The sequence below is a fragment of the Episyrphus balteatus genome, chromosome 1, assembly GCF_945859705.1.
Source record: "Episyrphus balteatus chromosome 1, idEpiBalt1.1, whole genome shotgun sequence".
NCBI classification, from domain to species: Eukaryota; Metazoa; Arthropoda; class Insecta; order Diptera; family Syrphidae; genus Episyrphus; species Episyrphus balteatus.
This window is the reverse complement of record NC_079134.1, coordinates 121,067,702-121,085,489: the sequence shown is the minus strand read 5'-3', so window position 1 is coordinate 121,085,489 and position 17,788 is coordinate 121,067,702. Positions and strand designations below refer to the sequence as shown.

The window sequence follows — 17,788 nt, the reverse complement described above, 5'->3', positions numbered from 1 at the left end:
AACCTGGCTTTCAATTTAGAATGCATAAATAACTTAAAGTGCTTTATCCTTTTTATATTTTGTTTTTTTTTTGGTCGTTGTTTTGTTTTTGTTTGAAAAGTAACAACAAACAATTTGAGTACGTAGGTAAAATAAAACAAATACTGCTTTGATGTTGTTTGTTTGCATATAGAGTACCCATACCTACACTCAGTTAACTGTAGCTACTTCAAAGATGCAGTATGCAGTTTTGTGTATGGGATGGGGAACTGGTGCTGCAGCACTCTAACTGTTGTGGCAAAATGTCACTCCTTCAAGGCAGAATTTATTTTTAAACTATTTACGATTGCTGAATTTACTTTAAAGGAATTTCAGCCATCCATAAAAGAGGAAGCAATGTGAAAGGCCTCCTACATTTTTCATACTTAGTTATAATTTTTCCATATAATTCTCTTTTTTCAATTAGTTTGTAAAAGAAACTTTTTTGTTTTGTTTTTTTTTTTTATATATTTTTTTTAATTATGAACAGTTTCTATTGCAACTTTAACTTTTAACAGAGTTCATTTTTTTTAATATTATTGTGTTTAGCTTTTGGAGAGGATATTTTTTGGTATTTTTTTGTTGTTGTTTGAATTAAAGACCAAAATAACTTTTTGACAGAAAATGAGTATTATTTGGAAAGAGAACTTTAACATTTCAATGCACTTGAGTTATGCGGAAGCTATGAGGGCGTTTAAATTATTAATTGCGATTATAGCACACTTTGATTTTTACAATAAATATATACTTAAATAAATTTATAAACTGAAATTTTTAATCTATTAACAAAAAAAAAGGCTTTATTTCTCATTTTTTTCAGATAAAATAAAAACAAAAATTTGTGTACATTGTACCTACATTTACATTTTTATTCATTTTGCAGTGGAATGCAATCAAAAAGTTCTATTTTGCAGGTTTTTTATATATTTTTTTTTACGTATTCAATTAAAATTGCAGAAAAAAAAAAAAAAACTTATTATTTTTTTTTATAAAAACGAATCAAGAAAATTATAAAAATTCAGTTTATGAATGCAAAAGTTATGAATTTATCGATTTTATACTGATGAGTGATTTTTCAGCAATATCTTTTTGCAACAGACATTTTATGGAAAAACGATCGAGGATCATCTCTGGTTCATATAAAATACAGTCACTATCAAACAATAAATTTAGTTTTTTGACTTATTCTTTTAAAATACACAGGAACACCTTTAACTTCTAAATATAAACGACATCAAGCCATTTTGGAGTGCCTCAATAAAATATGATGTATTTAGGCTAAAAAATAAGTGTTTTTAGTGGTTTTTAGCATTTGTGTAGGGTAAGTTATTACTTGTTCGTATTTAAGATAAATTTTTGCGGAAAGAAGAGAGTGGGCATATTCATAGTCGTTTTTAGATCCCGGTTTATCTTAGACTGGGGTTAATCCAATGTTATTTCAATAGGATAAACTTTAGTCTTTCTAAGAAGCAGCTTAGACAGTGTATATGAATAAGGCCCAGTATCATCTAAGTGTATAGTTAAGCCTTTAAATGCATAAAAACTTATGCTCTTCAGCTCAAAAAAGGTTTTTTGTAAATTGAATAGAATTGCCATACTTGTAGGAGGCCATAGTTTTTTTTTTTTTTATTTATCGAACTACAAAAATATGACAAAATCATAACAGGGTTAGAAGTTATCATTTTAAAAGTGCCAACCATGTTTTTTTTTTTTGATTTTCAGTATTTTTCATTTGACACTAACTTTTACCACATTTTAACGTTCTTAATTCAGATTTTGCAATTACGTCAGTCTTCCAGCGGAGGTGCAGTAATGATCAACACATAAATAATCTTCATTAATAATTTCATAAATACACTGGTCACTGTGGCGAATGTGTAACATTTTTTTTTTTTTTTTAGAAACATGTAACTTTATTTTTTTTTACTGATATGTAATGTATGGGTTGCCACCTTCTATGTTTTCAGTCGATAACTTAAAATTTGCTACATTCTTAAACTTAAACTGTTTTTTTTTTTTTTTATTTCGTAGGAAATGATAAATTCTTGTCATCTGCTAGGCAAAACACAAAGATCTACTAAGAGGATATTTCTCATGATTTGGACGATGAATTTCATATAGACGCAAAAAGGACTACTCTCTTTTACATGACATTATTCTTGTAAATATAGTATTTTTTTTTCAGTGTTGATATATTTTTGATTTTAATAATGAAAGCCTTGAATTTTGTATTTTAATTAAATTGTTTGTGTGCATATAACATATAAAACATGTATAAAATAATACATAAATAAATGCATCTCAAAACTTCAAAGTTCAAAACTTTTTTATTTTTTAATTATCAAAAACATCTTCCTTTAGATTATTTTTATTTTGTTTAATCGTTTAGTATGCATAATATTTCTAATCCAATTTAGCGATACAATCGATTTAAATAATTTGTTCCATCAAATTTATATGTGTTAATTTTTTATTTTTTTGATACAATTTAAATAGAAAAGAAATCTCATTAATAAATTATAAACAGTCAGTTAAAGATTCTTATTTCTTGCGGTTATCTAACACTTAACAATGAAATTTCATATTTACTGCTGACAAACAAATATTAATCCGGTGTCCACCCACTCGATTTTTGTTTGCTTTTCCTCTCGTAGAGCAAATATATTCAGATGAAGCGCCTGCTGTTGTTGTCAGTTCACGTGAAAATCAAAAGAAAAGAATAAAGCAAAAACATACGCTTACGCAGTTTGATTTCACAGATTTTCTAGCCTTTTCCTGCACTCTTTGCCGCAAAATAAAAATAAAAAAAAAAAAAAAAAAAAAAAACACACACACGATATTGACACGCACTAACCAGACCAACGCATTATAGTGGAGTTTTTGGCAATGAAAATAGGATAGAATTTGTAATTTTGCTTTATAGTAAAAACTATATTTTCAATAGATTACATAATTAAATGAACATTAAATAATATACAAAGCTAAATTAACTGAACTCAAAAGAAATCTAATCTACTGTAGGTAGATAAGACAATAAGTGACAATAATCACATAAAAACCGTGTTTAATTGGTACTTAGTATTTTACTGAGTAAACATTTTATGCTGTAAACAACAACAATTGATTACTTTTATTTATTTATTAATAATCCTTATTGTTAAAGGGTCAAAAATGTATAAGTTTAGAAAAAAAGTTTCAACCAACATATAAAAAACTTGTTTTTTATGCTTAGCAATCATTTATTGTTGTTTCCCGTGCAAAATTTTACTGAGTTAAGTACTGAGTATCAATAAAACACGACTAAAAATGACATACTGAAAGTTTTAAGGTTTTAAAATAAATCTCTCACTCTCTCATTTTGTTGTATCTATTCGTACATACATTTTTTCAAGATCTCGGTTCTCACGATATGAATTGTCAAGACTCAAGAGTTTTATTTCCAATTTGTCTTAGTATTTTAAACATTTTTGAGACATATTTGATTGACAGGTGATTGATTGAGTTGGCACAAAGTGTGAATAGTAAACAAATACCAAATTCAATATTTTTACTTGCGATATAGGTACTATACCTATAATCAAGTTATGCATTCGTAAAAAAAAAAAAGTTGAGATAACATTTTTCCATGACATTACGATGATATACAATGCCAAAAAAGTGGGTCCCGGAACTCCGTCTGTCTCTTTGTCAGTCTGTCTGCCTGTATAAGAAACTAGAGCGTAAACGGATGGACCGATTGACTTCAAACTTGCTATGTAGCAGTTTTTGGAGACTCTCCAGAGGGGTTTTTTGGAATTAATTTTTTTGGACCAAAAATAACGGTACCTGTCATACAAAAATTTCGGAAAAGTTTAATTTCTCGAAAACGGCCCCACCGATTTTGTTAAAAAAATTCAAATGTTAGTTTTTAAACAAGGTCTATCTTTTGAAGAAAAAAAAACTTTTTGAAAATCATTATTAACGGTACCTGCCATAGGACCGCTTTTTTCAAATCAGATTTTCTGCAAAACTGCAAAAGCATTTATATAATTTAAATATAAGCCAAGGCTAAAATTTTGAAATTTTTTTTTTGAAAAATCAAATTTTCGAAAACGGGACATTGGTTTTTAGATATTGACTAGTGAATTCTACAAAAAGGCATGCCAATTTTATTTTAAAACTTTTTTTTCAAAAAATTATTTATAAAAAATTAGTTTTTTAAAATACGGCTCTAACGATTTTGAAATATTTTTTTTACTAAAAATGCACCTTAATTTATAAAATAAAACTGCATACTTGTTTTGTGGGGCAGTTTGATTTCAGATATTGTTTTATTTTTTTGAAAAATGAATTTTATTTTTGTTTATGTTTTTTTTTTTTTTTTATATGCCTACATTTCCCAAATTTCTATATAAAAAGTCTTACAAATTTAAGCAACTTGAACTCTAAGAGCAAGTTATTAATAATTGTTTCATGTATTCAAAAAAACCTGACAATGGAAAATTGTGAAATCAAATGATCAAAAACCTCGAACTCAGAATACTGCTGTCAATTTAAAATTGGTAAACATTTTATTATTTCCAATGGCTAAAAACTATCATCAAAAAAGAATTATATGTAGGTCCGAGCCAAAGTGAATGCACAAAAAATATTATGTATTACCTGCTAAATTCGTTTTAACATTCTTCCAAGACTTTTATAGTTAATATTTCAATCAGCAAATAGGACAAGAACGTGTGAAATTCACAAAAACCTATTTAAGTATTAAGAGACTTGCACGAACACTGGGTATTCTGCTGGACGAATTCGCCTCAGACCCTACTAAAATCATAGAGCGGGAACCAAAGCTTAAGATGGGATTGTCACGTAGAAAACTTCTGTCTTGGACAATGGATATTATTGAGCAACCCTACATACCAAAGCCATCAAGCTCTAAAAACAAGCAGACATCCATCATAACGTGATTGAATAAGAGACTTTGCAACTAGGGTCCTACGTTGAACGAAATCGTTTTTAATTTTACGATAGTGAATGGGTCCAAAAACTAAAGACACCTGCATGTAAGCGACTGCTTCCTTGGGCGATGGTAAAAATTCACTATCTTGAATTGCCAGTACTACCAATAATAGGCCCAATAACTCTAATAATAAAATCAAAGGTCGTAATATCAAGTAACGGCAATAAGGACATAAGGAATTCTTTTGAGTAATAGACTTGCATATCGGGTTTTGCGCCGAACGAACTCGCTTTAGGTCCTAGGATCCGGAATGGGAACTGAAGCATAAGAAAGTTGCAAATCACGTAGATTGGCTTACAATTCAGCGGCACTACATGGCAAATCTATTTCAACAGTAGATCCAACAGCTTTAATCAAGCGATAAGGTCAAAAGTTGCGATATTTATAGCTAACCTTTCGAGCGAAAGACTTGCTCACTGATGGACAAACTCGGCTTTGGGTTCTGCGTTGCTAATTAAGAGTCGGAAACAATTATAGCGGACGTCTGCGTGAAAGGTCGTTACGCGGACGACTACTGTTGTGCTGGGCATGGGTAAACATTCAACATCCCTCCTGCCATTAAACAAACCTTTACATTACGAAGCTCATCCAGATACCTGACCAGGGTAAGTTCAGACCAACAGTTCTTGTCTTCCTTGGAGAACCAAACTTAAACATTCCACAAGCAATTAAGGTCACAAAAGAGTTTAATCGTATCAAAACGGTCGGCGCAAATCAGCGCTAATTTGGCTTTGCTAAGCAAATACTCTAGAGGCTACCATTTTTCAACCTACTAACACGTTGAGACCGAAATATCACAACTCAAAAAACAAGATTTTTCAGGACAAGTTAAATAAGAAAATCATAAATAAACAGATGAATTTAGTAACGAAATTCTGCTCTCTAGCGGCGAGTTTTGCAGATAGTCATGCCAATTGGTAGGAATGTAGGTAGATCTTGACCTTGCGAACTCCAATATCGATCTAATTCAAAAAGGACACTTTTCCAGTTGTGACACTATGCACCTCAATTTGCGATATATTCATTGAACATCTAACTTTATTTTGTGTGTTTAAATCAGTTTTCTTCAAAATTTATTTCAACCTATAACGAGTAAGATTAAGTAAGATTATCCGTGAAAAAAAGTTTTTACGTTTTGGAGGCTGGGATTCGAACCCAGACCTCTGCTGTCCATACTCCATTGCACTAGCCACTGCGCAAAGAGGTATTATTGCGTATGCCCTTTAAAGGACACTAAAATGTATTTTTAAAAATGCTCCTGCTGTAAAAGTAAAGTAATAAGGCAGACAACTTTCTATTTTAGAGTTCGTAGAATTCGAACCACACACGATACGAAAAATTATCCTGAAAATGAAAAAAAAAAAATTGTCCAAATATTGAATAAAAAACCCCCAAAAGAGAAAAATCAGGAGAAATAACATGATCTATCAGTTGGCAAAACCCAAGCATCCTTTCATTCATTCAAGGATTGAAGTTCCACACAGAAAAAAAGAGAGACAAAAAAAAAACTAAAAGTAAATCCATCAACTCTTCTTTAAATAAACGTATGTACGTAATCTCCGGCACGGAATAGTAATATCACTTGTTAGCATTTCTGAAAATTGACTTTTTGTCGACTTTTCAATGCAAATATTCGTATGTGCTTTGTGTGTAGACAACCGACAGTTGCGAAGCGACGCGACGCGACTCGCAGCGCCAGACGGACAGTCCGGAAAAACGGCTTGATTATGATGTGGTGGGATGGCTACCTACCGCAGCAGCAGCACACTGAACTATCTTTTATTCCGTAGATTTCTGTTTGGCCTGTTTATTTATTATGTATACTAACCTATACCATATGATTTCGAGTCAATATACGAAAAACGAATCCGACTGAATATACGACCCTTAGTAGAGTATATCTGTTCTTTTTTGAAACTCGTGCTTTATTCATCATTCATGTTGTCAAGAGAGATGTTATGCGAATGATATTATTAGTGAAATAATGCTGTGAATTCTTAATGATTAATTCACACAATTGTTTGTTGCTTGGGATGTTTCAAATGCTGTATTCTACAAACAATAAGGAACGGAATTGCTTTAAAATCCCTTGTGAATGCACCAAAAGTTGATTCTTGTCTAAGGCACTTATTGCATTTAAGAAATATCTACAGACACAGAAATAGAAAATCCAGATCCACAGAGAATTTCTCATCATCACGTGCTTGTTTTTTTTTTTTTTTGTGAAACAAACTATAAATTTGATGCAGGCTATTGTACTGTTGTGTTATATGATGTGGCGTAGGTGGTTTAAAGTCGAATGATCAATGCGTGACTGTTGTCTTCTAAAAAAGATTTTCAAAAACCACCACGTAGTAAAAACTGAAATTGTATGCTCGAATTAGTTAATGGATATATGGTATTATGAATGACCTTATGAACGTGTATAGATTTAAAGCTTGTATTTTCATCCCGTTTGGTTTTTTATACTAACTTTGGTTTCGTGTCAAAAAACCATTTAGATTTTTTTAGTGAAATGCTTGGTTATACTTTTCTTCTGTGTCGAGGATAGTTTTATAATTATGTAATTTTGAAAAAAAAAAAATATAATTACATAATAATATTTTTAACATATTTGGTGATATTAATGATAATGAGAAGCCTTTTAAGATGCTTAAGAGTTCAATCAACACCAAGAACTCATATTTTTCAGCGCGATTTCCCAAGTTAAGGTCTGCGTGGGGGGCATGACACTTTGTCTATTTTTTTTCTTTTGTTTTATTTATTTTTTTTATTTGAAAAATTTTAGGAAAACAAAATTAAATAAGTAAATATGAACACTTTATGGGAAATTATAATTCCTTATTCGAATAACAGAATTAAACTTCGATTAAAAAATATGCTCTTGTAGATCTTCAACATCTTATTTAGGGTATAAAATTTGTATGAAGCGTTGCATTAATTTCATGCCATATAACAAAAATAGAAAAAATTACTTTTCTCAAAAACGGCTCTAAAGATTTTTAGTAAAATATTTGTGCGTCAAACACATTTTTTATTTTGTTTTCTCACTTTCTTTTAAACGACTCAAAAGATTTCAACAACAGAAACGTTTAAATAACCTTTAACAAAATTAAAAAATATTTTTTTTTAATTCTATGTTTTTTTGAAACTTTTGTTTTTATGTGTAGATTAACAATATTTTCAAAATGTTATCTACTATGTACTATTTTTTTTTTTAATATTTGAAAATTTGTATGTATACAAAATATAACTCATCCTGTGAGTTTTATAAGTGTTGGTAAACATCGTTTAAAATTAGGCATCTTAGTAAGGGTACGACAGATCTAACTGATGAGCCCACTGTCGTACCTTGGCGAAACGCTTTTGGAGTTTGAACTTTAAAATTGAATTACAAAATATAACTCCAAATTTATTTAATTTGTATTTTTTATCTATTAGGGCGTCCCTTATTTTGATCAAGGCTAAATTTTAAAATGTATATGGGCTCAAACGTTTTTTAAATAAATTAAAAAAAAAAAATATTTTATTATATTTTTCGTATAGATTTGAGCCCAGAAAACTCGAAAATCTTATCTAAAAAAAAACATTTGTGGAAAGGTTTTCGAGATATGATTTTTCAAAGTTAAAGAAAAATGGCTCAAAAAGACCAAAAACAGTAGATTTTGAAAGTCCATATTTTATCCAATTTTAGCCGTATTCAATTTTTGTGACCATTATGTTGAAAGATAAAGTATTTTCTTTTCTCCGTTATATGTTTAATATCTATAAATGCTTAAAGGATAAAAATAGACTATTTAGTAAATATTATAGTTTTTCATTAGTTTTTTACAATATTTTAATTTTTTTTTAAAGGATACATAATGATAGGAAATTGAATTATCTACAAAAAATTACTTAATAAAAATTTTCATATTCGGCTTCCTTTTCAAGTTATAGACGAAAGCACAAAAATAACAAAAAAAAGTCGAAAGTATTGATTGTTACAAAAATTATCCATTGATTTTGGAGAAAATTATCTTGTTATCTTTGCCAGAAACTGTACTACATATAAAACATATAAAACTATGAGGATTCGCAAGATTTAGATTTTTTATGTCAGTAAGAAACTCTTTTTTTTTGCAAAATTTTTTTTTAAGTGTTTTGATACAATGCACTTAAACTTTTAGAGTGACCCAAAAAAGTTATTCCAGTGTTTGTTGCTTCGGTTTTTCTGTTCATATTAGTTATTTATTACTCAAGATATAGCCCAAATACTAAGTATGCTGAAAAAAAAACGACAAGAAACTTTGAAAAATTATATCTCGAAAACGTATTCATCGTAATTTTTTTTAAAGTGATTTCCGAGTTCCTGAGATCAAAGTACGTAAGAAAAAAATAGTGCGATTGAGTGTCCATTTTGGCTGTAAACTAGTGTTATCAATGATCCATATCGATATACCGATAAATTACAGGTAGTTTTGAAGTGTTTTAAATAAAGATTCGGCAAAACTTTAAACACTAAAAAGAGCGCACGAAAGAACTAATATTTCTAAACATACATATTTTGTCAAACTCGCTTAATAAAAACAGAAATTCATTGAAGAACAAAAGAAATTTCAACAAAGTATTAATTTTTAAAATACAGTTCAAAATGTCGAAGTTGATTTTTTGCAGTTAAAAGGGTCTTTTTTGAAGAACTTAACCATCAATTAAAAGTATTGAAAAATCTATTAGGCAACCACAGCTCTCCAACAGATTCATATAACAGTTCAAAGTAATTCATTAGAACGATGAAATATCTACATTTTAAAAGATAAATGACATGACAGCTAAAATGGATGGTATATATAAAAAAAAAAAAACATATGCGGACACCCTCTTCTGAGGGTGTGAACTGTAAAGCATACATAAACTGTATTAGAAAATATACTGAAATTGTCTTTGAATCTGCTTCGTTGTTTTCTATAGCTTTGTTTGTATCCGGACCAAAAGTGAAAGAACTAGATTTTTGAGTTATTTTTATCTTCTCTCACCTTATAAATTTCCTATAACATCAATTTTGCCTCAATTATAAACTTTGGTGTCTGTCTATCAATTATGTTTTTTTTTTTTTACCTAAGCAAAAAAAAATTCTTCAAGTTGACCCTGTCAACACATCTGCATTGCTTTTTAGTTAAAAATTCTTTTGACAAATGATAAAAAGATTGACATTTAAATTAATAATTAATGATCCCCGATGAAAGATTAGCATTTATTAAAAAAAAAATCAAAAAAACCACAGACACCAACTAACGATCAAATAATGATCCATAAAATTCATCAATTAAAATTTTAATTTATTGATTTTAATATCTCGGTTGAAAGTGTCAAAAAATTAATTTCCCTGCGTTTAGAGTGTTATCTCTGCATCAGTACATCCGTGTATTTAAAGAAAAAAAAAAGAATATCTTTTAATCAAATGGATATGATTTTTTGTATCTCGAAAACAAAAAATCTTTTTAATAAATGCTAATATATTGTTTGCTGACGTTTGCAATTTACCGAACAAATGAAGTCGAACGCAAAACAGTAATTTGGCAAATTGCCATTTCGACTGGCCGCCACATTAGCCTGATGTAGTCTCCCTGTATCTCTACTTTTTTTTTTCTCGCTAGCTGCCTGCCCAACGAATGAAGAATGAATGGAAATACGTCTGAAGCAGTGCTCCTTGTATAAATGTACCGTACCTACATGTTTATTAAAATATAAAAAAAAATAAAAATAAATCAAAGACATAGCGCTTCGCTCGCACTGATTGTCTAGCCATGCACGGACCTAAGGGCTCATTTCGAACACGAAAATAAATGATAATGAGACCATTTTTGAATATTAGAATTAAAAATAGGTGCATATAGCTTTCACTTGCCAATTTAATAATTAATTTTGCATGCGTGCTTAACCTTCTTAGACGATATGAGTTTGTGATTTTGTGTGGATTTCAATGTTTTCTTTCGTGGTTTGTCGAAACTGGTGACGAAAATGATAGAACAAACTGCTTTATGAATTTTTTTAGGACAATTAACAGATACTTCTATAAATCACTTTATTATCCTTCCAGAAAAAGAAACCGCACAAATTTTCACTTTAAAGAAAAAGAAGTTTTAGTGGAGCTTATTGTTTTATGATAACAGAAATATGGTAAGGAACTTATTTATAGAAAACGAAATATTTATATAGTCTTTTCGTTTTGTCTCAAAAAAATCTAACACCAAACATTAAAGAATTAACATAGTTATGCAACTATAACTTTGGCAATCTCGTGAACTCGAAGACCCCTAGTGACAACAGTCATGAGTGTTTTTTTTTTAAACGGCTCTAAAGATTTTGGTAGAAAACATTTGTCCATAATATTGCAAATATGGAATAAAATCTTACTTTTGGAAAAAGTAAGAAAAATATTTTTCATCCGTTCACCTGTCATAGAACTGTTTTTTTATTTTTTTTTTTATTTTTTTTAGAGGTCTAGAACTAGTGATACTTCTTAAAATAAAATGAACGACTGGGTCGCACGTACTTGCTCTTGGAATTCAAAATGCTAAAATTTTTAAGACTTTTTTTATACAAATTTGGTAAATAACGAAGAAAAAAAATTTTAAAGTTCAAGTGACCTCAACTCTAACTGATGAGCCCACTGTCGTACCTGGTCGAAACGCTTTGGAGTTGAGGTCACTTGAACTTTAAAATCAAATTTTGTAAATTTATATGAAAATAAAAAAAAAAAAATAAAATTCGTTCCTCAAATGAAAAAACAACTTTTTAAATGAAATTGAGGTCCAAAAAAAGTATGCAGTTTAATATTCAAAATCATTAGAGCCGTTTTTTAGAAATTGATTTTTATAAATAATTTTTTGAAAAACAATGTTTTAAAATAAAGTTGGTATTTTATGTCGTAGAAACTATTAATCAACACCTAAAACCAAAATTTCAAAAACATTCAGTTTTCGAAAATTCGATAAAAAAAAATATTTCAATTTTTTTTTTTTAATCCAAAAACTATTTTTTTAAAAATTTAATTTTTTATTTGTATAAAAAATATAGAAGTGCTTTTGTTGAAATTAAGCAAATGTTTTATGAGAAAATAGGATTTGAAAAAAACGGTTCTAAGGTGGACTTTGCCAAAGGACTTATACCTACTTGAATTTTTTTATCAAAATCGTAGAAGGCGATTTTGAGAAATTTAAGGGGGGAAATCCCTCTGGAATTTTTTATTATTGCATTATTTTTTTTTGTTTTGCGTAATAAACTCATTTATCAACCGAAGAACTATTTTCAGTGGTCTTAGCCTTAAATGAAGCCTCAAAAGACCGTAGATAGTCCCGAAACCTACGCGCTTCGAACCTACCACAGTACGAAAACGAAAACTTTAAACGCATTTTTCTCGAAACGCGTTTTTTTCCGCGCCGTGCAACGTAACTCAAAAACTAATGAAGCTATCAACTTGAAATAAAATGCAAATTACTCGTTAACTTATTGGCCATGGCCATAGCATGAACCTAAAAGTTCAATATGATTTTTACAATAAATGTTTTTTTTTTTTAACAAATTTTTTATAAAAAAAACATTGTGTTTTTCGTTTTTTGGGTCTCTAATTTTTATTTTACACTTTTTTTTTTACTAAATTTAGGTTCATGCAATTTTGGTCAAAAAAAAAATAATTCCAAAAACCTCTCTGTACAGGATCCAAAAACTGCTACATACCAAGTATACCATCAATTTAGGCTGTAGCTCCTTATACAGACCGACAGACATCCTGACAGACAGACGGACTTTCGAGACCCACTTTTTTCGCATTCTCTATCATCGTAACTTCTAACTAAAGCCTCGTCGGTCGTTTAAATTGTAGTGGTTTTCCTTTTTCTAAAGTGCCTTTCATTATTTATTTCAAAACCAACTCAATAAAAATTGTATATTTCCACTTGTGTAGTAGTATCCAGCTTTGCCACACATTCAATTCTAGTAGAAAGTAGATAATAATTTTTTGTGATAAAATTTGAGACCACTGTTCAGTGCGTTCCAAAAATTTTGAAATCTTGCAGTAATATGTTTTGATTGATACTTCAACTCAAGACGAAGTACAAAAAATAAATATATCCTGCTTTATTATTTATTGATGTCATTTAACTTAGCGCTCGATGATTAAGATTTCAACTTTAACCGAATCCAATTAAATGCCTCTAAACCTACTACGTGACATCTTATTAAATCTTTTATTTTTCTCTTAGTTTTATAGTTTGTGTATTTGCCCAACTTTTTGCCTGTAAAATTTATCCTAGCATTACTAGGAGGAACTTCAATTCGATTTCTCAAATATACACAAGACAAAATTATCAATATGCTTCAACATAATGCTAGGCTCGAAATACATCCATTTGATGGATAATATCCTTTGGCAAAGCGTTGTTTTGGTATTTTTGAAAACAATTTTTATTTTCTTAAAGCCTCATTAAATTAAAATCCATACAGATATTTCATTTCGTCTCCATTTCTAAACCAGACTCGTCAAAAAACTTCAAATTTTCTTTAAAGTTTCCTAATCATCAAATTGTTTATAAATTTCGTCCCTTCAATACACAAAAGTATCAATTTCACTTTAGAAATTTAACCTAGAATTTGAAAGCTCATTATTATCGAAAAGTTTATACATATTTCAGTAAAGTGTATCTATAAAATATATCGCGTAGTTCCAAAGGCGGTTATAAATATGAATCCAATATTTACTTTCAAATACCCTTTTTAGAAATCCCCACCATAACTTTCATAAAAAACAAAACTCAAATATATCTCATGAGACTGACAAATGCACACGTTCTATATATCTTAATGGAAATGGAACTACATTTGACATTCGCTATATGTAAACTGACTGCCATGGTGATGAAAGGTGGAAAGAATTCTTTCAATTTCTTCTTGTTTTTTTTTTTTGTATTTTTGTATTTTTTCTTTTTTGTCTGCATTGCCCTATATTTTATGCTTTATCCTTGGGGTGAATAGATTGCGTGTTAGTTTACTTATCGAAATGTGTGAGGGCGTAAAATAAACGTCCAAGTTTCCAAATATGCTAAAATTCGTGTAGAAAGCATTCCAGGCGTTTAAGTTAATGGCAGTTACTGGGTGCGGGAGTCAAATGACCAATATAGGTGGATATTTATTTCTTACCTTCCTGCCTAACTGCTGCCTGACGGACTGACCTGATTTTGATTTCCGGGCATATCATTAAGACTTGAATAGAAAAAAAAAAATGGAAAAGAAATAAACTGTTCGTTCTGGGTAGAAATCTGATATTAAGTAAGTCTATATGCCGTGACTTATTGCAGAGCAATGAGTTTCATTATAATTAAAATAAGTAATTGAAAAAAAAAAAAAAATGAGGGAAACAAATATAGCTCTTTCATGGCGGTGCTGATGGTGGTGGAGGTGTATTAATGAGGTTCTATCGGTAGAAAAAAAAAAAAAAAAAACAACCGACTGCATTCTCATTTCTCAAGTATCCGCACTCTATTGACATTTTACTATATTCTTGATGTGTTCATATAAAAGAAGAGCACTTGCGTATTTCCTGAAGCTGGAATCTGGAGATATCTGTTTGTTATTTTTGCACTTTGCAATGTGCAATAATTAGTATAGGTCTGTGCTAATTTTGTATTTAAATAATTAACTATGCCACAGCTGTTTTCATTTTTCCTTCTATAACTATAAAGTCTCGCCTCAAGACTAGCTTTAATAACGTACTCGTATATAAAAAGGAAATTTTATTGCTTGTTGTATTTTAAACAGGGATGCAGAAAGCAAAATAAAATTCAAGACAAGCTGACAGGTGAATTTTGGTTAGAATTAGCGTCACAAATGTTTGGAATTTGTAAAAGGTCCGTGGAAGCAATTTTGTTTTTATTTTTTAACAAATGGTACCTGATGTCAAATCAAAGAAAATATTTGTAGTTGTTGCTTTAAATATGTTTGAATGTATTTTAAGGAATGCTAAAAGGTTATATTGCTAGAATTTTTATTATTGTTAATAATATAATATAAATTTTGATGATGTATAAGTTGTCACAATTCAATGTTGAATGTTTATTGTTAAAAAATGTGTATTTTGTGATTTAACGAGGAACAGGAATTGTGGAACTGAGAGTTTGAGAGGAATTGTCATTTTCCAACTGAAATTGCTGCAATTAAAAATAAAATTCACGACTGGGTCGCACTAACTTGCTCCTATAGAACTAACAACTTTTTATATACAAATTTGGTAAATGTATACAAAAAACTTAAAATTCGTTCTTCAAATGTAAAACACAAATCTTTAAATGAAATTGAGCTCCAAAAAAAGTATGCAGTTTAATTTCTTTTATGAAGATGCATTTTTGAAAAAATTTCGGGTGAATATGCCAGTTTGGGTAATATGCCACATTTCAATATTTTACACTACAAAGCTCATATTGGTAATTCTGACAATGCAGTGTTCGCTCAGTAATGCTTAATTCACCTGACACACGGACGCTCAAGTTATTTGTTTATTTGTTTTTGAAAATATTCGAGAAAATATAAATTAAAAACGTTATTTTTTTGGATTTTTCAATTAAATATTATGAAAGATACTTCAAAAAGTTAGGATTTGATATGTAAACTTAACGTGTGTTCCTGTCTAGACATGATATTTGGCGTTAATTTTTGTTCAGGGAGGTTTTCATATTTTTGGACGTTTTGGGGTAAAATGTCACATACGTTGCAAACCAACAAAACAAAGCTGAATTAGCAGAACAAAAAGGAAAACGAAAGTGAAAATGACACTTCCGAGGAAGCACTACCAGCATTATATTATTCCTCGAGTGGCGAAGAGCATACAGACAACTTTTGTCCAATTTGTGGCCTATGCTTCTCCGACAAATTCGGAGAAATACGTAAAACCAAAATTTCAGAAATATTCAATGTGACGTTTTCAAAAATTTGATTTAAAAAAGAAAAAAAAAAAATTTAAATTTTTTTAAAAATCCAAAAATTATTTTGGATAAATAAAATCGTTAAAATTGAACCAGTAATTTGGAAGATAATTTGAAATTTAAAAAACGATTCTATGGGAGGTACCGGTGTAAGGATTTTGAAAAAAAAAAACTTTTTTTCATTGAAAGATAGACCTTATTTAAAAACTAATACTTGGTTTTTTTTTTATAAAAATCGTAGGAGCCGTTTTTGCGAAAATTAAATTTTTCCAAAATTGGTATATGACAGGTACCGTTGTTTTTGGTCCAAAATTTTTTTTTCCAAAAACCTCTCTGTACAGGATCCAAAAACTGCTACATACAAAGTTTGAAGTAGATCGGCCCATCCGTTTAGGGTTTAGGCTGTAGCTCCTTATACAGACCGACAGACATCTTGACAGACAGAGACGGACAGACAGACTTTCGAGACCCTTTTTTTTCTCATTCTCTATCATCGTAGATTTAGAACAGTAACCAAAAATCCAAGCAGTCGATAAAAATATAATATATGAAAGGGTGTTTTTAGGGAAATATGGAAAATTCGCGATAAGTCCGACAAAATCAATGGTATGATACCCTTACGAACTTAATAAAAAATGTTCTCTTTTAAATAGGAATTTCGAATAAAATAAGTCTATACATTTTTTTTCAGGTGAAAAGGTGTTTTAATTTCAGGTGTAGACAACATGTGAGATTATATCAAAAACTAAGTAATAATAATATTGAAACTCAGTAATTTATTTTACATCAGAGATTGGAAGCAAGCAAGTGTCAATAAGGGTCACCCTTTAAATCAAGGGTGGCGAAGTAAACGTTTATACCTAAGTTATTTTTAATTTCCCTTATACAGGGTGTCCCAAAAGTAATAGCACAGACGAAATATGCTGAAAGACCAACTTTAGGGTTCTCAGAATTTGGTAACTTGATTTGAAAACCCGAGTTTTGTTGTATTAAAATTACAATATCTTTTGTTCTTTTAACGATACAAATTTTTTTCATGGTGCTCTTCTAAAATAATAGTTGGAAATTGAGGTTTATTAAAACTTCGAACCGTTAATTAATTTGAAGCAAAATGGGGTAGAAGGTAAAACATGTTGAAGAAACTTAATGTTTAAAAACTATTGACCAATTTTTAAACAAAAGAATTTAAAAAAACAAAAATCAATTATAGACAGGGACATCAAGTTCAAGGAGGGTTTTTTTTTAAATTTCGAAAAAGCTGCATTTATTTGAAAACCGAAAAAAAAATTTGTGATCAATAAATTACAAAATTCTGGAGAGCCCTTAAATTTTTTGACAATGAAAATATTTTTACTGCCATAATATACCCTTAATATATTTAACATATTTTCTGTGATAACTTTTGTTGATAAGAAAAACTACATATTATCCAGCAGCCCTGTGGTACACTTACCTACCCATATCCTAACATTTGTCTGTCCTTAGAGTACAATTTGCATTATCAATCTTCTCAACTTTTTTTTTGTTGTTTTGTTTGTTTGTGATTCTGGTTTCAATTTTAAATAAAAGACACAATTTTCACACATCAATGATTGAAAGGGCAAACACTTAAAGTATAATTTGTAAGGAGAAATACTCTTCGTCATATATGAGTTTTTGATTCAGCCAGCATCTCTCAACCGAGAGGAAGAGAAACTCACAATATTGTAACAAATGAAGTGATGAATTGATTTATTTCTGACACATTTTCCACCAGTCATGCAGCAACAATAAATATGCGAAAAATTACTTACATACGTGCAAAAAATGTGTGTATGTC

The 17,788-nt window shown here is 29.7% G+C and overlaps 1 protein-coding gene across 3 annotated transcripts in view; it reads right to left on the bottom strand.

The window, feature by feature from the left end:
* The window catches only part of LOC129907405 (pseudouridylate synthase RPUSD2-like), a 133,169-nt gene that overhangs the window by 23,110 nt on the left and 92,271 nt on the right, over positions 1-17,788 (bottom strand). The gene's annotated exons all lie outside the window — the stretch shown is intronic.